The following is a 22926-nucleotide window of genomic DNA, read 5'->3' as shown; positions in this document are numbered from 1 at the left end:
ACGCCCCGTACCGTACACCAATAAGTCCTTCCTAGCCTGCATCTTTGGTTGGGCCTTTGTCAGGCTGCGGCTATGCAACGGCAGAGTCAATCTAGATCATATGAATGTGCCAATTTAGCCGGGACTTGCAACCATCTAATACGTACGGTTGGGCATGTTGAATTATGACATGTCTGATCTCTCCTTCTCACTCCCCATTCAGAACATATGCTGCTTGGGTGTGTTCAGAACACCCATAAAAGTGAAATGAGGAGTCTAAATAAGTCAGGGGTCTTATTCTGGGGATAGGTGGGGCTCGGGGGGTGCACCTAATCATGTCTCATTCATAATAATCCACAGAAGTTGGAGCTGTAAATTAATTTATTCCAAATCCTTTTTTCCCCTTTAGCTCTGATCATTGACTCGGCAGATAACAGATCACAGACGTCAAGTTCTGCAATTATTTATTATTGAGACGTCTTATACAGCATTGGTTACAACGTGCACTTTGTGGATCAATCTTATGTGCAAAGCTTTGTGTCGGTGGATGATGGGGGTTATGAATGATGCGATTCTTATGATGTTATATGATATAGAATTGTGCAGGGTCGGGCTTGGGTCCTCTTCACAGCTCAGGCGGTGGGATGAATGTGTTATATGGAGCAGCCGGTAGCTCTGATATCATTGTAACAGCCTGAACATAGATCATCTGAGGAAGCAAACGGGTTCTCCCATTTTAGCTTTAATTAGCTACAATTAATTATGCTGGGACTTGTAGTCCTGCTAACAGGTGTCATATAGAAGACGGTACCTGGTCTACGAAATGAGTGTCAAATAAAGGAGAACTCTACAGTCAACTACAAAAAAAGCAGAGCTGAAGTTGCCAATTAAAGGGGTATTTCGGTTTAAACAAATTATCACCCATCCAACTGGTGTAATAAGCAAGACCACCGGCAGGAGATGACTGTAGTGCTGGCTGCTTAGGCGCCTTGCCGTTCCATTGAATATCAGTGACACTGACCAAGATAGCAGAGCGCAGCTGTGATTTTGTGGCTGAGGATGGAGAAGGAATGAGACCCATGTTTTGGCAGTGAGACCCTGGCAGTCAGATCCACTGGTTCATTTAAAGGGAATGTCACCTTTCAATTAATTTTAATCCTATTGGCTCAGTGATGTATCAAATAACAATCTGATTTCTATTCCTCCTCAGGTCCAGCGCTGCCTCTCCGTCTCCACCACTGCTCTGGACTTTATTGATTGGTTGCAGCAGTGACGGCACTTCAGCCAATCACTGAAATCAGTGGTTCAGATGATGTAGAAGGCACAAGCTAGTGATTGACTGCAGTGCTGATGGCAGGATGTCACTGCTGCAGCTGATCAATAAAGACTGGAGTAGCGGCAGAGAGGCAGCACTGAACCAGGGGAGAGTAAGTAAAACTCAGATTGTTATTTTACACATCAGTGAGTCTACAGGCTAACGATAGGTGAAAGGAGGACAACCGCTTTAAACTGTAACATTCCTTTAACTGCATGGTGTGGGCACTGTGATAACGCCCTACACCTGCCACTGCTGTAGGCCACGGCATTGGTTAAGTAGCAAAATGAGCTCTGCTGCATGTAGGTGAAGGTAGTGGTGTGTTACATAGGAAATCATTCAGCTGTGACTATTGATGACTGGCTGTTTGGATCCCGCAATGCTGATTTTATGAGTGGCTGCAGGTGGAGCTGAAGCAGTTTGGAGTGACGCCATCAAAGATTCTGTAAAAGACATTAAATAGGGAAATTAATGTATATGTCGACGCAGACATAAAAAGACATGAGCCTTGGAAAAAGAGATGGAGAATTGGCTGCATCCTAAAAAGGAGTGAATAGAATGTAACAAAGTGTAACAATAATAAGATACAGGCACAATACTCGCAATGTATACAGTATGTGTGGTTATAAAAAGAGAATAAACAACCTAAAAGATACATAAGATCGGTAGATCCAGGTCCAGCTATGCTTATGTTATACTTATGGTACATAACGTTCACTATTTTCTATTATTTTGGGTGTTATTGTATGATACGGTGTTTCCTTTATAAATCCTGGCATTATATAATCCATCTATTGACATTTCTTCATATCACTTCCATTATATTGATACAATATCTTCTGAACAGCTCTAGTGTTTTCTATAATATATTTACTATAAGTACTGTTAATATACTAATGCGAAGTATATAGGTATATACAAGTATAAGACATGTGATGGTGTACAGTATAAGGATAGGAAATAAGATAAGGACAACATGCTCAGTATATACTGCTATAGGATAGTAAGTGTAGTTAGCTAAAGGTGTAAAGTAAGATACAGTTAATGTTTGGGGCTAGCCCACAGTGGGAGGGGTGGTGCTAATAAAAATCAGGGACTTCCTGGCAGTGACTCAGATAGTGAAGCACAGTAACGATGTCAAGTTCAAGTACAGTGGGCTGCTAGGGCCAGCATGTACCTATCGGTCAAGGCAGTGGGAGACCGTACCAGAATCCCGGGCAGACATTCCATAACGTCAGGAGCTCAAGGCCCGGCATTGGGGCTAATGGGCACACCAAGTCCTCTGGTGCGCAGGGGAAGATGGACATGGAGCTGTGTGTAGGAAAGGTAATGGATCCCATTTGCACTGTGGGACTGGACAGGAATCACTGGGGCTGAAGGAGCCAGTGAACATAGAGATAGTCCAGGAGGAATGAAGGGTAGGACTGATGATGTGTTCCGATAAGGAGGTAAGGAATAAGAAGTGTGGTGCTGAGCTCCTTCTGTGTTAATCCTTTTGCTAGGGGTATACCCACCCATAGTGGCAGTGAGCTTGGGGGAATCTGGTGCCGGATGCGCTCCCCCTTACGCTGGTCATTCCCCAAGATGCAGAAACCGTTGAATACAATTATGGAACAAGGACCCATCAGCTGATGTATCAGGACAAAGGGCATGATGATGTTACTACACTGTGCTTACTGTGATGACCCCCGGTCTCCACACAGCGCAGACCAGAGAAGCAGGAGAACGGGTCAGGTGAGTATTTTATTTTCTATTTTGTCAACTGAAAGGAAGATATTGTTCATCATCATACTGAATTGGGATGGTGAGGGCCATCATACAAGGTATATGGGGCTGTGGGGGTCATCATATATGGTATGGGTTGGGCTGTAGGGTTCATCATGTGTGGGGAACTGGGGGACCCTCATACTGTAGGAGGTGACGGGTTCTAATACTAATGGGGGGCTGTGGGACCATCATACTGGGGAGGAAACAGTGGGGTCAACATACTGGTGGGGGTTGCTGTGGGGTCATAATACTGTGCATGGAAGGAGCAAATTATAAGGGAGGATTGACTGAGGTATCATACTGTGCGGGGGTCTATTTTGGGGGACGTCATACTATGAATGGGGTATTATAGTGTGTGAGAACACTAAGGGGCTTCAGAAGGGGCACTATTTTTGTGCACACCTTCAAAACATGTCCCTTTATCTATGTTTAAAAGTTGGGAGATATTTTCCCTTCTGTCACTGTGCCAATGTACCCCAAAGCCACCAAACTTTTATTTTCCTTTTTTTGGTGGGGGAGGGATGGGGGCATTATGAACTTTTTGCTATGGGCCCTATGATCTCTTTGTACACCTCGGCCTATGCAGATTGTTGTACAGATGTGGACAATAAGCTGATAAATGTTTCTGGTAGATGATGGTCTCAGCACGCTCAGCGATGTTTGCAGAGAGTCAGAATTTCTCTCGAAACCAAAAGATAATAAGTAATCAGCTAAACATTATAAAATAGAAATAAAACCAATGCATGCGTACCCAAACTGCTGCAGTAGCTGCACTCCTAGACACCGTTCTTATTTCTAAAATGACTGTAACCGAAAGAGGAACCTGCATTAAACTATTATTTTAGCACAACTTTATAATATCCAAATGGAAAAATGGAAAACACAGAAATAAATAAAAAATAAAACATATTTACATTTAAAAATATTTCGTGGCACAAGGTAAAGCCCAATAGATTACAATTTGGAAAAAATAATATTAAATTAAAAAAAATCCTTATGACTGCCACGAAGCTGGGCCCATGATGTTTATTGGAGATCTGTAAAATCCGAGACTTAGGCTGCGTTTTTTTTTTTTGCTTTGGTAATTCCAGCTGTAACTTGTCTTGGCATTATTTTTGTTGCCACATCAGAGCTCTAAAATTGTTGCATTACAGTAAGTTGAAGACAAGTCCCACAGATTGTGTGATTTAGGGCTCACCCCGACGTCAGATTTTCTTGTACATGGTATTGATAACATAAGAAAAATCACTGGCCTAAGGGTGTTCCATGCAACCTATGGCTGTATATTACCTTGGGCAAAATGGAAAACTCAGTAATGACGAAGCTGTGATCTGATCATAAAGAGGATCAGAACATTTTATTTTTATCTACAACCATCTAAAATGTTAGCCACAACTTATCTAATTTTCTGTGACTATCATGAATTTTAGGTTGTTGGAATCACTCACCAATGCTTCCTGCAACCAGCGCAGAGATCTGCGAAAAGCAAAAAGTTAGGTTTATTAAAAATCGTTGAGAAAAAACAGATTAGAAATTAGAAATGCAGTGTTAGTAATTATTCAGCTCCAACAGAGCAAAAATGTAATGCAAACTGGGATTACAGTAAGTAAAATTAACATTGACCAACATACCTGATCGTTTTACATAGAGGTTTAAAGAAGGTAGAGGTATTCCTTCTATAAATGAAAGAGATCGCAATAACAGTAACTTCTTGTGAAATACAAAACAAGTAGAACATGACACAAGCCAATACTAATATTATACACAGGTTTTGCATTGGATCAGGCTGCTGCACAGAAGTGTGACACTACCCAGCCTCACGGCTTGTCCTTGAGTAATGACCAGTCAACAGGTCCGAGGTCAAAAGCCAGGAGGGTATGTCATAGACAGAAGGGTAAGACAAGGACGCAGTCAGGGCTCTGTCCGGGGTCAGAATTCCAAGAAGGTAGCGGATCATGGCAAAAGGGCTAGGCAAACACAAGAAGAAAGGCAAATCCAAGGGCGAGCAACAAAGATTACAATACAAGACCAGGATCACAGAGAACACACACCTCTTGAGCAAAGCTACGATTAGCAGTAATCTAAGGCAAAGAGGTGGCTAAATAGCCAGGTAATTACTCCAAACAGGAGACACATGGATGAAGCCACAACACCCTGGCCCTAACCTGTCACTCAAGACACTGACAGCTCAGCACGACCCAGCATCCGATTGGACGGCTGAGTTGTCCATCACCATACTGACAGCTGAGCACGCCCCTGTCATAGATTGGACAGCAGAACTGTCATTCACTGCGTCCAGACACACTGATAGGAAGCTAGGCACAGATAAGACTACATTCACACACCCATGTAACATGTCTGGTTTTTTGTTGAACAGTACACAGTCCCATAGAGTTTCTTTGATTGATTTTAAAAATGGGTCCATGTCTGACTCAGAACTCAGTCTCACTATGTCCTAGTCTCATTCATTTTGTGGATCAGACTTGGCAATTAAAACCTATGGGGATCTGTGTAAAACAGATGGAACACGGAAGGCAGACTTTGTACTTCAGTTTTCCATCCAAGTTTCATGCCTTTTTCTCTCTGTCAACCAATAAATAAAAGTTTAGACAGTGTACCTAATGGGACACGGACGTAATACAGATGGCACATGTCTGTAGATGTAGCCTGACTGCATTTTTGCATGATCCAATGCCCAGGACAATAATTTGGCTGTTAAGCACCTGTTCAGGATCCGTTCTTTGTTTCCTAAATCCAGTCCACTATACTCTGTTTTGCTCCACATCGGACTTTGCAGACGGCTTTGTGATCCCATGTGAGCACCTGCCCGGGCCTGTACAAGGCTCACCAAGAAAAACATCTTTGTCTTGGAATTAAGACTTCAGTGCTCCTAATAACTCTGAGTTGGTCTAAGCATCGTGACCTGCTCTGCTGCCTGTCTACAGTCTCCTGGACATCTTCTGTCTGCCAGTGGTTTCCAGCTGCCTGCTTGCAGCCTCTTGGACGTTTCATGCCTGCCTGCAGTTTCCAGCATCCCATCTTCCTGTCCATAGTCTCCTGTACGTCTCCCGCCTGCGAATTACAGTATCCCAGCTATCTATGTCCTGCGTGCCTCACCCGTTTGCTGTACCGATGATGTTTGGGGCCTGTATGCCCACCCGGACCTTGGACTTAGAGGATCCACTTCACATGGTGACCCTAACATTGGCCATAAAGAAGCCAATAATGAGCAATTCCAATTATCACTCAGCACAATCTTGTTGGATGGCTATTGGGGTCAAATAGCAATAATAGTCATTATATTGTCAGAGGAACCTGACAAAAGTCAATGGATCTTTCTTCCACGGATTCAGCAGTGACCTCTTACCTTCACACTCCTAGAGAAAGATAATAAAACAAAGACATAAAACATTATTAGCAGGTAGTGACATTTCCATTAAAAACCACAAGTAACAGCTTCGCAAACTCAGACACACATAACATTTACTGGTGAACGTTGATGTCTACATATCTTCTGCTGATACTGGATGTTAAAGTCCACAGCTGCGTTCATTATTCTGACACTTTCTGGAACCAGTTGACAAAACCCTACAGCTTATCTGAGCTCCTATAATGTAATTTTTTAGGTTGTACAACTATAACTTTTTGAATAATTTCCTAACTACTAATCAGATTTCTGGGATTTTGGTATTGATAGCCTATTAGAGTTGATGCAAATCAACTCCTAGGATCCGGTCAATCAGCCACATCAGTGATCAGACGGGAGCTCTGAGAACTTCCTCCTACCTCCTCGGTCATCAAAGGACACGCTTCCACTATAGGCAGCATTCATATACCAAAACAGAATTTTGCTGAACTCAATAATGAAACATTTTTATGCTTTTAGCTCAAATTAAAATCACAACCGAAATCGAGTGGAAAAGGTGAGAGATCCCAATATCTGTACTAAAGTATGTGTTAAGTATAAGACAAACTTGGAATACATTTTAAAGGGGAACCTGTCATGTCCTATGTCCAGAAATGGTATTTACCTGCAGATATAGGGTTAATGCATAATCTAAAATCCTGCCTGACTGTCTTATTGGAAGAAAAAAAATAAACTTAGAGTCTCCCTGCGGGTGACTGTTTCCAGCCATTGGGGCTGTGCAGGAAGCGGTTACTGTCATTACTTGCTAAACAGGCTGTAACGACTTCCCCGACACTTTGATTGACAACCTGCTTTGCAGCGTGGACATACAGAAGGCTGTCCAACAATTTGCAGAGGAGTGATCACTGTGTATTGAGCAATGGCTGTAACTACTCCCTGCACTTCCAAGATGACTGGAAGCAAGCAGCCACAGGGAGGATACAAGTTCATTTTCTCCCTGTAGCTGTTGCTTTAGTAAGCCAGCCAGGAGGGATTCTAACCCTACCTACCTACAGATTTACAGCATTTCTGGACATGACAGTTTCCCTTACATTTACCTGTAAGCAGAAAGGTTCATGTGTCTTACCTGGGGATTCGAATCTGCAAAAAAAATGATTCAGAAAAATTGAATGAGAATTGTGGAGAAAATAACAAGCACTAGATTTGTATGGCGGTTCATCCTTACATTACTTACTGAATCATATATTGACATAACTAATTGTTCACTTGTTTAAGACTAACGCTGAAAGGTAAGACTTACAAAAGTCGAAAAGCAAAACATTAATAAGTAAACTTTTTTTTTTAGGCCCTTTAAATCTAACCAGATTATTCATGTGCCCCCTCCGAAGGCTGAAAAGATGCCTTAGGAGTGCGCAGCTCCGAGAACAGGAGAGCATGCACACAGCGTCGAGCGGATGCAGTATAGATCCGTGCGCTTATGAGTTGCCCTCTCCTAAGAGGTCTTTTGAGTGATCGGTGGGAGCCTCAAAATAATCTGCTCAATATTAGGCCACATTCACATGTTCAGTATTTGATCTATATTTTACATCAGTATTTGTAAGAAAAAAATCAGGAGAGGAACAAATAGAGGAAAAGTATAATAGAAACATATGCACCACTTCTGCATTTATCACCCACTCCTGGTTTTCGGCTTACAAATACTGATGTAAAATACTGACCAAATACTGATCGTGTGCACCTTTCCTTAAAGAGGATAACACGTATACAGAAATATACAAAAGTTTACTTATTCTTTAAAAGGAACCTGCAGATATGGATCTAGCATAATGGAGGTTCCCGGCCGCTGTACTGAAAGTGCGGCACCTGGGAGATAATGAAGTTTATTTCTCCCTGGAACCGCCGGCTTTCAGTCACATAGGTGAGCAGTGTGACTACAGACCGCGAGCAGTGACTGCAATTATTTTCGGCTTGCTTGCATGACTGAAAGCCGGCAGCTCCCAGGAAAAAGAAAGTTCATTATCTCCCGGGTGCTGCGCTATCAGTTCTGCGGCCAAGCACCTACAGTACACTATTAACCTGCAGATTAACCCCATAGCTACAAGTCAATAGCGTTATTGGACCTGACTTATATAATTAATGATTATAAAAATAAACCTTCTCTTTTGCACAGCTCATGCTTCCATAAATGTAGCCATGCGTTACTCTACTACCTCTGCCTCTGCTTTTTGCTTGTCTATAGTGATCAGAGGAGGATTGAGATGGATGGAAGTAGCACACAACTGCAGGATGTGAGAACAAAGGTTTTGATTGCAGTTTGTTGCCATGAAGCCACATAATGTGCATTGGAGCCGTATGTACAAAATTGTAAGTGATGGATAATCAGTGTCTTGGTTGCAGCACCGCCTCACCGGCCAGCCGAGCCTCCCTCAGCCAGACATGAAGATAAATTGGCAGTGTCTCTAAGAGACTCATCCTAATATGATCATTTGGTATTTATAGAAACATATATTAAATAAAAACTACAATGTTTTTTAAGCCATTGCTCTGTTGTTACCTTACCATAGTTATCTCCATGATGATCCGAGTTCTGAAAAAAATAAAGCTATTAATACAAAAATCTCTTATCATTATCGTCATTAAAATAGATAATAAAAAATATCTGCTAGGGGTTATTCTAGCAGGACATCCTCTAACCCCTCCTGACGATAATCTGTTCTGGACTGGTCAATTATTATCTGCTGAGGATTCACTGTCTGGAATGAACAGGAAACCACGTAAAGCAACAAGTATGGTCCTGGTGAAGTCCTCAGTACAGGACTCTCCTCTGACACCCACAGCCCCTAAAGTTTTGGCCTTTGTTTTACGGGCAGATGGGTTGACCGACCAAGTCGATTTATACTAAAAAGTGAATGTCTGGTTGGTATTAGCTTTTCCTGTGATTTGTTACGATTGGCAAAACAAAAATAGAAACCATGAAGTTTTATGACCCAAGCAGCATTATTTACAATTGATTTGAACGTTCAACAGGTTTAAGGGCCACAAAATGCTAAGTATTAAAGCTTCCAATATCCTCCCAATACTTGACCTTCTCCCCAGCGGTTCCTCTGCACCTCCCACCACTCCTTACTCCTGATCCTACATTATTTATGGTCTTTCTTATTTACAAGACATCACGTTATCTGGACGCTCGGACTCTGCCCGATACAGTGACATTTTATTCACAGAGACAAAACTGGTCCAAATGGATTACAAGGACTCAACACTGGATGCAAGGACATCAGAAGAAAAAAATCCCAATAGGTAGATTGTACATTATTTAAGGAGTTGTCCACCTTTTGGAGCTTTTTGTTTTTACTTAAGTGCACATATTTTAGAATACATAGTTTTTGCAATTCAGTTTCATTAAAAATGTTGCACCGTTTGGCTGCTTATAGTTTACAACGAGGAATAAAAAATTTGAGAAGGGGGTTGTCCGAGTAGTGTACAACCCCTTTAAGACACGTTGGACCATTACTAATAATGTGCAGTACTTATCCAAAAATACAAAGCTGACGGTGCGGGGCTGAATATCACATGAAATAAATATATCACTAGTAAAATATGAAGAGCTTACCACGTATCCATCTTCATCATGCGTGAAAGACAAAATACAGATATTTTAGTTGTGTCATAATGAATATTGACATTATTGCATGCACAAGGGAGGGCACAAATAACATGGCAACAACAATTAAAAATGTTTAAAGGGGTTTACCACTACTGGAAAACTCCTTCCTAGTAGCACCAGTCAGCAAGCAAAATTAAAAAAAATCCATGCATACTACTGCGATGTCAGTGCGGTCTCTCGGCGCAGTCACATGACACCGTTGCTTATCATGACCGCTGCAACTAAAATGTGGCCACTGATCTTCTGCAGCCTTCTCTATTCTGTCAAAGAAGAAGTCTGCTGTGACAGAAAGCTAAAGCGCTGCTGCCGATAAGCTGCAGCAGTCTCCTGATATAATCCTCTTGCAACATGCAATGACAGTGCGCTCTGTTGCCAGCTCATTCCTTCTGATCACTGCCGGTTTGAGAGCGCACTGTCATTGTGCATATCGCACACTGACAAGAATCTACTGAGACATTGACAGCTGACGCAAGCTCTGTAGAGCAGGGACAGCACAGCCCCTGAAATGATAGGCACTGATGATACTCCGTTTCAGGTAGGGTGCAGAGGCCATAGCCTCTGCCCCCCTAATAATGCTGGGTTTACTATCCCAGCATGCACTGGGAACAAGCATGTGCTACCTGGTTCCTTTCACTGCCTATGGGGGTCTCTATAAAAAGACAAGCACTGAACTCTCGAGTCTCTGTTTCCAAGAGCTTTGAGGTCCCAATGGTTAAACCCCCAGCAGTTATTAGGTCATCCCGATCTTATGGAATTTTGGTTACTATTTGGCAGCAAAATGTAGACACTGTTTTAGCACTGTGATTTCGGAAATGGTTTAACGCAATTATTTTCATCCCATAATGTAACAGTATTTATGATTATAATTACGGTACTTTGTATCTGTGTGTCAGCATTATTTAGATTACACAATGTACTCTGATCCCAATTGCATACATTGCCATTGAGGTGTCAGTGGATAATCTGTAGATTTATTTATGAAAAATAAATGTGTGAACATGTTTTTGCAGAAAGTAGCATAAGACTAGTAGACTAATGTATTTAACGTACAGTAGAGCCATCTAGTGGCTAGATTGCTAACTGCACAAACAGCTAAGGAAATGTAACAGGTCTATTAAAGGCGTAGTCCACTTTATCTTTCTTTTAACAAATGCTTTAACATGATTTTGTAACTCTAATATATGAGTATTACAGGTTCTCCTCCAGTATCTAATAGTATACCCTTCCTCGCAGACTCTAAAATGCCTGTTGAAGGAGTATGTGACCTGAATCGTCCATCAGCCTCCTCCAATTAATCAGCTGATTTACTATTGGAGGAGGCTGATGGGCAGGTCTGGTTACCTGCTGCTCTTTTAACTGTCATTCTGAGGACAGGAAAGCGGTGCAGTCTGTGAAGAAGGCGGCACAAACAAGTGAAGGAGAAAACTGAACAGCAAAATTATGTCTCTGACATACAGAATACTATCAAATAATGTGTCCGACAAAGAGAACTTTGTATCTTAAAAAGGAAAGTGTTGTACAGAATTGTACAATAAGGGTATGGCTCCACGGTCCGGAGGGGTGGCGGTATCGCCGCAGCGGCGAAGCCGCTCGGCGCTAAGCCCCGCCCCCTTCCTGGGACGCGATCATGCCGGATGTGTTAACTCTTCACATCCGGGATGATCGCTCGCTCCCATAGGGCCCTGTGATATGCCTTGCGGGGACGCTGCGTCCCCGCAAGGTGTACGGACATGCTGCGATCTGAAAAGACGCGCAGCATGTCCGGAGTCGCAGGGCCGACGCGTGCGGGTTTCCACGCAGAGTGGAGACGGGATTTCATAAAATCCCCTCCACTATGCAGGAACATCTGGACGCTGCTTTTTTGACGCTGCAGCTCTGCGCAGCGTCAAAAAAGCAGCGTTTCCTGACCGTGGAAACATACCCTTAGAGACTGAACTTTGGAAAAATTTGCGTCACTATTTTTAATCGAAGTGTAAGATTGTATGTACATAGAGGCAGTATTATAGTAGTTATATTCTTGTACATAGGGGCAGTATTATAGTAGTTATATTCTTGTACATAGGAGGCAGAATTATAGTAGATATATTCTTGTACATAGGGGCAGTATTATAGTAGTTATATTCTTATACATAGGGGCAGTATTATAGTAGTTATATTCTTGTACATAGGAGCAGTATTATAGTAGTTATATTCTTATACATAGGGGCAGTATTATAGTAGTTATATTCTTGTACATAGGAGCAGTATTATAGTAGTTATATTCTTGTACATAGAGGCAGTATTATAGTAGTTATATTCTTGTACATAGAAGCAGTATTATAGTAGTTATATTCTTGTACATAGGAGGCAGTATTATAGTAGTTATATTCTTGTACATATGGGCAGTATTATAGTAGTTATATTCTTGTACATAGGGGCAGTATTATAGTAGTTATATTCCTGTACATAGGGGCAGTATTATAGTAGTTATATTCCTGCACATAGGGGCAGTATTATAGTAGTTATATTCTTGTACATAGAGGCAGTATTATAGTAGTTATATCCCTGTACATAGGGGCAGTATTATAGTAGTTATATTCTTGTACATAGAGGCAGTATTATAGTAGTTATATTCTTGCACATAGGAGCAGTATTACAGTAGTTATATTCTTGTACATAGGGGTCAGTATTATAGTAGCTATATTCTTGTACATAGGGGGCAGTATTATAGTAGTTATATTCTTGTACATAGAAGCAGTATTATAGTAGTTATATTTTTGTACATAGGAGCAGTATTTTATTAGTTATATTCTTGTACATAGGAGCAGTATTATAGTAGTTATATTCTTGTACATAGGGGCAGTATTATAGTAGCTATATTCCTGTACATAGGGGGCAGTATTATAGTAGTCATATTCTTGTATATCGGAGCAGTATTATAGTAGTTATATTCTTGTTCATAGGAGCAGCATTATAGTAGTTATATTCTTGTACGTAGGGGCAGTATTATAGTAGTTATAGTACATAGGAGCAGTATTATAGTAGTTATATTCTTGTACGTAGGGGCAGTATTATAGTAGTTATATTTCTTGTACATAGGAGCAGTATTATAGTAGTTATATTCTTGTACATAGAGGCAGTATTATAGTAGTTATATTCTTGTACATAGGGGCAGTAATATAGTAGTTATATTCTTGTACATAAGGGCAGTACTATAGTAGTTATATTCTTGTACATAGAGGCAGTATTATAGTAGTTATATTCTTGCACATAGGAGCAGTATTACAGTAGTTATATTCTTGTACATAGGGGCAGTATTATAGTAGTTTTATTCTTGTACATAGGGGTCAGTATTATAGTAGCTATATTCTTGTACATAGGGGGCAGTATTATAGTAGTTATATTCTTGTACATAGAAGCAGTATTATAGTAGTTATATTTTTGTACATAGGAGCAGTATTTTATTAGTTATATTCTTGTACATAGGAGCAGTATTATAGTAGTTATATTCTTGTACATAGGGGCAGTATTATAGTAGTTATATTCTTGTACATAGGGGGCAGTATTATAGTAGTTATATTCTTGTATATCGGAGCAGTATTATAGTAGTTATATTCTTGTTCATAGGAGCAGTATTATAGTAGTTATATTCATGTACATAGGAGCAGTATTATAGTAGTTATATTCTTGTACATAGGAGCAGTATTATAGTAGTTATATCCTTTTACATAGGAGCAGTATTATAGTAGTTATATCCTTGTACATGGGGCAGTGTTATAGTAGTTATATTCTTGTACATAGGGGGCAGTATTATAGTAGTTATATTCTTGTACATAGGAGCAGTATTATAGTAGCTATATTCTTGTACGTAGGGGCAGTATTATAGTAGTTATATTTCTTGTACATAGGAGCAGTATTATAGTAGTTATATTCTTGTACATAGAGGCAGTATTATAGTAGTTATATTCTTGTACATAGGGGCAGTAATATAGTAGTTATATTCTTGTACATAAGGGCAATATTATAGTAGTTATATTCTTGTACATAGGGGGCAGTATTATAGTAGTTATATTCTTGTACATAGGGGTCATAGTATTATATAGGGGGCACTATTATAGTAGTTATATTCTTGTACATAGGGGGCAGTATTATTTTAGTTTTATATAATATGACTGAAATTCTTAATAGTTTTCTTTGCTATATGTGCTGTAGTTCATCTATTTTCAGTTTGCTCAGGCTTCCCAAGTCAATCGCATCTTTTGGTATCGATTTTTACACCAGACCTCACAAAGGATTTGTTTAGTATGCTGGAAGAGGGAACTTGGTAAATTCGCTGACAGGTCCCTTATAAGATCGTATGTGAAGTATTTGTCTGATTATGGTTGAAGATTCTATTGACGACAAGCAAAATATAAAGTGAATTAAATACCTTCTTGTTCATATCCATCATTGTTACCTGAATCCTAAAAAAAAATTGCACAAAAGTTTGTCTCCATATTTTGTACCAAATTACAACCAAACTTAAATTCAGCACGGCTTCTGATGTTAGAGATATTCTATATTAGAAAATCATTGAACAGCAGTTTTTAAACCTAATCTTATTAGATTTACGTTTTTGCGTTTTGTATTGAGAATTTTTATTAATTCAGGCTTTTTTGTTCTTTTTGGTAGAAGCATTATTCATCTTCATTAGAATAATTTAGTAGAATTATAAGATGTATTATTAGTGATGAGTAACGTGGGTGCTTGAGCGCCATGCTCGAGTCCTCGCCCTGCATGTTTTGTGGCTGTTAGACGGCTGTTAAACATACAGAGATTGCCTGGCATACACGGTAATGCCATAGCCATGTTGGCTACTGGCATTACGGTGATTGGCCTGCCTCACTGCATCATTGGGTATTATATAAGACCTGGTGACGCGACGTTCGGTACACTTCCTCTGGAAGCAGCTCAGGGAGAGTTGATCTAGGAGGGAGAGATTAGATTAGAGCAGGCATATAGGTAGTGTTTAATTGCTTTGCACTACTTGTATACCACTGCTGCACCAATAAAACAAACTTTCTTTTCAGGGCGACATAATATCCTTTCTCTAGTAAAACCTCTGTTACCTACGTTCAATGTAGGGATAACTAGTGGACGAAGTATAGTTTTGGATAAGAGGCATATAAGAAGGGTTTATTGCCTTACAGTCCTTCTATAGGTATACTGCTGCTGCAAGCTAAAAACAAAAGTCCTTTTCGGGGCTACATATTTTCTTTTCTCTATTAATATTGGAAAGTGTGTAGGCATATATTACATACCTAATTTAAAATGTGCAAGGCATGCGGTAAAGGACGGGCAAGTAGACGTGCTGCTGATGGTACACGCAGAGGCCGAGGCCGTGAGCCAGGTGAAACAGTGCCTTCTGTGGGAGCACAACAAACATGCTCATCCTCGAGACCTAGTTTTCTATCCCACTTTGCAGGGTTCATCATCAACAGGATCATCATGACCCAAGTTTTTAGAGGCTCATCACGCCTCTCTCCAAATTTTTAGAGGGTAAACAGGTGGCCCTTGTTCATAAATTTAAGAGGGTCATCATGCAACCCTTGCTCTTAATTTCTCCAGGGTGTGTATGACACTTCCCTTTATAATTTTTATAGGATACTATATATATGAGGCCTACCTCTTCCATTCTCTTACATGTATATAAGTATATCCCCAGGGGTAAATGTTTTTCAGCCTTCGCACTTAGTGAATAGGCTTTACCAGTCAAGGAGTCCCACTCCTCAAAAATGGAAAAATCTTTTCTGAGGCCCTCCTCTACGTGCCTTTCAGGGTCCTTCAAGTTTTTGCCACAGAACCAAAAGCAAATAAAGTGAGGTCAAGGAAGTTGAGCATAAAGAATAAAGACCCCTAAAATATAACTTTTATTCAAAGTTGTCTTAAACATGTCACATGTCTAGGCTAGGACACAGTACAATAAATCAATCAAACCACAGAGTATCCATTAATAATGAAAAAAATGAAAAAATGTGGCAAAAATAGAATAATAGGGAAGAGGGGGTAGTCAGGAAAAAAAATTCACAGTATGTGGGCTAGCATACCCTATAGTTCCCTCATTTTTTGCCCTACTATAGAGTATGCTAGCCCACATACTGTGAATTGTTTTCGTGGCTACCCCCTCTTCCCTATTATCCTATTTTTTGTCACACTTTTTAACATTTTTCACTATTAATGGATACACTGTGGTTTGATTGATTTATTGTACTGTATGCTAGCCTAGACATGTGATATGTTTAAGACAACTTTGAATAAAAGTTATATTTTAGGGGTCATTTTTCTATATATGGTGTTTTCCTTCTAGTTTTTGGCAGCACTTGAATTTAGTGCATGCGCTTTATGAGTCTTGGAGTCCAACTACCTAACAATTTTAACAAAATTTGTATGAGGCCCTCTTTTATCTATAACACAGGGTGTCAGTCCGTAAAAGTGGCGTAATACTCTGATAATATTGTTCTCAGCAGCAACTTGTGAGTCAGACATGCGTCCAGGGATCTTCTCCATGCGGTTCCTATTCCATTTGAGCACTCTTTTCATCCATTTCAGCAATTTTTTTGTTTCCCCAGTCCTCCTGTTAAGGTCTTCAAGAAAAGTGCTCGAGTTTTCAATTTGACTTCCATTATACTCGGTGCTTGAATCGAACCCTTCGAGCGTCCAATCTGCGCGATTCAAGTGCCGACCACTCAAGCATTTTAGAGCCCGATCATCGCTATATATTATGCATTGAGATATATATATATATATATATATATATATATATACACAGGGCCTTGCGAAAGTATTCGGCCCCCTGGAACTTTTCAACCTTTTCCCACATATCATGCTTCAAACATAAAGATACCAAATGTAAATTTTTGGTGAAGAATCAACAACAAGTGGAACACAATTGTGAAGTTGAACAAAATTTATTGGTTATTTTACATTTTTGTGGAAATTCAAAAACTGAAAATTGGGGCGTGCAATATTATTCGGCCCCTTCACTTTCAGTGCAGCAAACTCACTCCAGGAGTTCATTGTGGATCTCTGAATGATCCAATGCTGTCCTAAATGCCTAATGATGATAAATATTATCCACCTGTGTGTAATCAAGTCTCCGTATAAATGCACCTGCTCTGTGATAGTCTCAGGGTTCTCTTTGAAGCACAGAGAGCATCATGAAGACCAAGGAACACAACAGGCAGGTCCGTGATACTATTGTGGAGAAGTTTAAAGCCGGATTTGGATACAAAATGATTTCCAAAACTTTAAACATCCAATGGAGCACTGTGCAAGCGATCATATTGAAATGGAAGGAGTATCATACCACTGCAAATCTACCAAGACCCGGCAGCCCCTCTCAACTTTCATCTCAAACAAGGAGAAGACTGATCAGAGATGCAGCCAAGAGGCCCATGATCACTCTGGATGAACTGCAGAGATCTACAGCTGAGGTGGGACAGTCTGTCCATGGGACAACAATCAGTTCTACCCTGCACAAATCTGGCCTTTATGGAAGAGTGGCAAAAAGAAAGCCATTTCTCAAAGATATCCATAAAAAGTGTTGTTTAAAGTTTGCAACAAGCCACCTGGGAGACACACCAAACATGTGGAAGAAGGTGTTTGGGTCAGATGAAACCAAAATCGAACTTTTTGGCAACAATGCAAAGTGATATGTTTGGTATAAAGGCAACACAGCTCATCACCCTGAACACACCATCCCCACTGTCAAACATGGTGGTGGTAGCATCATGGTGTGGGCCTGCCTTTCTTCAACAGGGACAGGGAAGATGGTTAAAATTGATGGGGAGATGGATGGAGCCAAATACTGGACCATTCTTGAAGAAAACCTGTTGGAGTCTGCAAAAGACCTGAGACTGGGATGGAGATTTGTCTTCCAACAAAACAATGATCCCAAACATAAAGCAAAATCTACAATGGAATGGTTCACAAATAAATGTATCCAGATGTTAGAATGGCCAAGTCAGAGTCCAGACCTCAATCCAATCGAGAACCTGTGGAGAGAGCTGAAAACTGCTGTTCACAAACGATCTCCATCAAACATCACTGAGCTCGAGCTGTTTGCCAAGGAAGAATGGGCAGGAATTTCTCTCGATGTACAAAACTGATAAGACATACCCCAAGCGACTTGTAATCGCAGCAAAAGGTGGCGCAATAAAGTATTAAGTTAAAGGGGCCGAATAATATTGCATGCCCCACTTTTCAGTTTTTGAATTTCCACAAAAATGTAAAATAACCAATAAATTTCGTTCAACTTCACAATTGTGTTCCACTTGTTGTTGATTCTTCACCAAAAATTTACATTTGGTATCTTTATGTTTGAAGCATGATATGTGGGAAAAGGTTGAAACGTTCCAGGGGTCCGAATACTTTTGCAAGGCCCTGTATATACATCGTAAGCCGAGTTGTACAGCTTCCAGTCTGGTGAGAATGTACTTACAATATAACCATCGTCTCCACCTGCGAAAAGACGTGATATAATATGCTCATTATTTCAATACTTCACAGTAAATATAAGGACACAGTACTATAGGAATTATAAGAATTGAAGCTTAAAGTTTGTAAATAGATAAATTACATGTTACACATCAACAACTCATTGTGGGAGCAACATGTGGAGTTATATTCTTGTACATAGGGGCAGTATTATAGTAGTTATATTCTTGTACATAGAAGCAGTATTATAGTAGTTATATTCTTGTACATAGAGGCAGTATTATAGTAGTTATATTCCTGTACATAGGGGCAGTATCATAGTAGTTATATTCTTGTACATAGAGGCAGTATTATAGTAGTTATATCCCTGTACATAGGGGCAGTATTATAGTAGTTATATTCTTGTACATAGAGGCAGTATTATAGTAGTTATATCCCTGTACATAGGGGCAGTACTATAGTAGTTATATTCTTGTACATAGAGGCAGTATTATAGTAGTTATATTCTTGCACATAGGAGCAGTATTACAGTAGTTATATTCTTGTACATAGGGGCAGTATTATAGTAGTTTTATTCTTGTACATAGGGGTCAGTATTATAGTAGCTATATTCTTGTACATAGGGGGCAGTATTATAGTAGTTATATTCTTGTACATAGAAGCAGTATTATAGTAGTTATATTTTTGTACATAGGAGCAGTATTTTATTAGTTATATTCTTGTACATAGGAGCAGTATTATAGTAGTTATATTCTTGTTCATAGGAGCAGTATTATAGTAGTTATATTCATGTACATAGGAGCAGTATTATAGTAGTTATATTCTTGTACATAGGAGCAGTATTATAGTAGTTATATCCTTTTACATAGGAGCAGTATTATAGTAGTTATATCCTTGTACATGGGGCAGTGTTATAGTAGTTATATTCTTGTACATAGGGGGCAGTATTATAGTAGTTATATTCTTGTACATAGGAGCAGTATTATAGTAGCTATATTCTTGTACGTAGGGGCAGTATTATAGTAGTTATATTTCTTGTACATAGGAGCAGTATTATAGTAGTTATATTCTTGTACATAGAGGCAGTATTATAGTAGTTATATTCTTGTACATAGGGGCAGTAATATAGTAGTTATATTCTTGTACATAAGGGCAATATTATAGTAGTTATATTCTTGTACATAGGGGGCAGTATTATAGTAGTTATATTCTTGTACATAGGGGTCATAGTATTATATAGGGGGCACTATTATAGTAGTTATATTCTTGTACATAGGGGGCAGTATTATTTTAGTTTTATATAATATGACTGAAATTCTTAATAGTTTTCTTTGCTATATGTGCTGTAGTTCATCTATTTTCAGTTTGCTCAGGCTTCCCAAGTCAATCGCATCTTTTGGTATCGATTTTTACACCAGACCTCACAAAGGATTTGTTTAGTATGCTGGAAGAGGGAACTTGGTAAATTCGCTGACAGGTCCCTTATAAGATCGTATGTGAAGTATTTGTCTGATTATGGTTGAAGATTCTATTGACGACAAGCAAAATATAAAGTGAATTAAATACCTTCTTGTTCATATCCATCATTGTTACCTGAATCCTAAAAAAAAATTGCACAAAAGTTTGTCTCCATATTTTGTACCAAATTACAACCAAACTTAAATTCAGCACGGCTTCTGATGTTAGAGATATTCTATATTAGAAAATCATTGAACAGCAGTTTTTAAACCTAATCTTATTAGATTTACGTTTTTGCGTTTTGTATTGAGAATTTTTATTAATTCAGGCTTTTTTGTTCTTTTTGGTAGAAGCATTATTCATCTTCATTAGAATAATTTAGTAGAATTATAAGATGTATTATTAGTGATGAGTAACGTGGGTGCTTGAGCGCCATGCTCGAGTCCTCGCCCTGCATGTTTTGTGGCTGTTAGACGGCTGTTAAACATACAGAGATTGCCTGGCATACACGGTAATGCCATAGCCATGTTGGCTACTGGCATTACGGTGATTGGCCTGCCTCACTGCATCATTGGGTATTATATAAGACCTGGTGACGCGACGTTCGGTACACTTCCTCTGGAAGCAGCTCAGGGAGAGTTGATCTAGGAGGGAGAGATTAGATTAGAGCAGGCATATAGGTAGTGTTTAATTGCTTTGCACTACTTGTATACCACTGCTGCACCAATAAAACAAACTTTCTTTTCAGGGCGACATAATATCCTTTCTCTAGTAAAACCTCTGTTACCTACGTTCAATGTAGGGATAACTAGTGGACGAAGTATAGTTTTGGATAAGAGGCATATAAGAAGGGTTTATTGCCTTACAGTCCTTCTATAGGTATACTGCTGCTGCAAGCTAAAAACAAAAGTCCTTTTCGGGGCTACATATTTTCTTTTCTCTATTAATATTGGAAAGTGTGTAGGCATATATTACATACCTAATTTAAAATGTGCAAGGCATGCGGTAAAGGACGGGCAAGTAGACGTGCTGCTGATGGTACACGCAGAGGCCGAGGCCGTGAGCCAGGTGAAACAGTGCCTTCTGTGGGAGCACAACAAACATGCTCATCCTCGAGACCTAGTTTTCTATCCCACTTTGCAGGGTTCATCATCAACAGGATCATCATGACCCAAGTTTTTAGAGGCTCATCACGCCTCTCTCCAAATTTTTAGAGGGTAAACAGGTGGCCCTTGTTCATAAATTTAAGAGGGTCATCATGCAACCCTTGCTCTTAATTTCTCCAGGGTGTGTATGACACTTCCCTTTATAATTTTTATAGGATACTATATATATGAGGCCTACCTCTTCCATTCTCTTACATGTATATAAGTATATCCCCAGGGGTAAATGTTTTTCAGCCTTCGCACTTAGTGAATAGGCTTTACCAGTCAAGGAGTCCCACTCCTCAAAAATGGAAAAATCTTTTCTGAGGCCCTCCTCTACGTGCCTTTCAGGGTCCTTCAAGTTTTTGCCACAGAACCAAAAGCAAATAAAGTGAGGTCAAGGAAGTTGAGCATAAAGAATAAAGACCCCTAAAATATAACTTTTATTCAAAGTTGTCTTAAACATGTCACATGTCTAGGCTAGGACACAGTACAATAAATCAATCAAACCACAGAGTATCCATTAATAATGAAAAAAATGAAAAAATGTGGCAAAAATAGAATAATAGGGAAGAGGGGGTAGTCAGGAAAAAAAATTCACAGTATGTGGGCTAGCATACCCTATAGTTCCCTCATTTTTTGCCCTACTATAGAGTATGCTAGCCCACATACTGTGAATTGTTTTCGTGGCTACCCCCTCTTCCCTATTATCCTATTTTTTGTCACACTTTTTAACATTTTTCACTATTAATGGATACACTGTGGTTTGATTGATTTATTGTACTGTATGCTAGCCTAGACATGTGATATGTTTAAGACAACTTTGAATAAAAGTTATATTTTAGGGGTCATTTTTCTATATATGGTGTTTTCCTTCTAGTTTTTGGCAGCACTTGAATTTAGTGCATGCGCTTTATGAGTCTTGGAGTCCAACTACCTAACAATTTTAACAAAATTTGTATGAGGCCCTCTTTTATCTATAACACAGGGTGTCAGTCCGTAAAAGTGGCGTAATACTCTGATAATATTGTTCTCAGCAGCAACTTGTGAGTCAGACATGCGTCCAGGGATCTTCTCCATGCGGTTCCTATTCCATTTGAGCACTCTTTTCATCCATTTCAGCAATTTTTTTGTTTCCCCAGTCCTCCTGTTAAGGTCTTCAAGAAAAGTGCTCGAGTTTTCAATTTGACTTCCATTATACTCGGTGCTTGAATCGAACCCTTCGAGCGTCCAATCTGCGCGATTCAAGTGCCGACCACTCAAGCATTTTAGAGCCCGATCATCGCTATATATTATGCATTGAGATATATATATATATATATATATATATATATATATATATATATATATATATATATATATATACAGGGCCTTGCGAAAGTATTCGGCCCCCTGGAACTTTTCAACCTTTTCCCACATATCATGCTTCAAACATAAAGATACCAAATGTAAATTTTTGGTGAAGAATCAACAAGTGGAACACAATTGTGAAGTTGAACAAAATTTATTGGTTATTTTACATTTTTGTGGAAATTCAAAAACTGAAATTGGGGCGTGCAATATTATTCGGCCCCTTCACTTTCAGTGCAGCAAACTCACTCCAGGAGTTCATTGTGGATCTCTGAATGATCCAATGTTGTCCTAAATGCCTAATGATGATAAATATTATCCACCTGTGTGTAATCAAGTCTCCGTATAAATGCACCTGCTCTGTGATAGTCTCAGGGTTCTCTTTGAAGCACAGAGAGCATCATGAAGACCAAGGAACACAACA

General features: G+C 39.5%; 1 protein-coding gene across 1 annotated transcript in view; it reads right to left on the bottom strand.

Annotated features, from left to right (window-relative positions):
* Positions 1–379: 379 nt before the first annotated feature.
* The window catches only part of LOC143803830 (uncharacterized), a 154456-nt gene continuing 131909 nt past the window's right edge, over positions 380–22926 (bottom strand). Inside the window, exons 19-26 of the mRNA XM_077281596.1 lie at positions 20116–20149; positions 18554–18573; positions 14504–14537; positions 8983–9030; positions 4693–4737; positions 4510–4537; positions 3813–3865; positions 380–1737 (exon numbers count right to left, since the gene is read on the bottom strand). The gene's annotated coding sequence lies outside the window, so the exon portion shown is untranslated. The remainder of the gene's footprint in view (positions 1738–3812; positions 3866–4509; positions 4538–4692; positions 4738–8982; positions 9031–14503; positions 14538–18553; positions 18574–20115; positions 20150–22926) is intronic.

Source organism: Ranitomeya variabilis, chromosome 2 (assembly GCF_051348905.1).
Source record: "Ranitomeya variabilis isolate aRanVar5 chromosome 2, aRanVar5.hap1, whole genome shotgun sequence".
NCBI classification, from domain to species: Eukaryota; Metazoa; Chordata; class Amphibia; order Anura; family Dendrobatidae; genus Ranitomeya; species Ranitomeya variabilis.
This window is presented reverse-complemented; position numbering and strand designations above follow the sequence as displayed.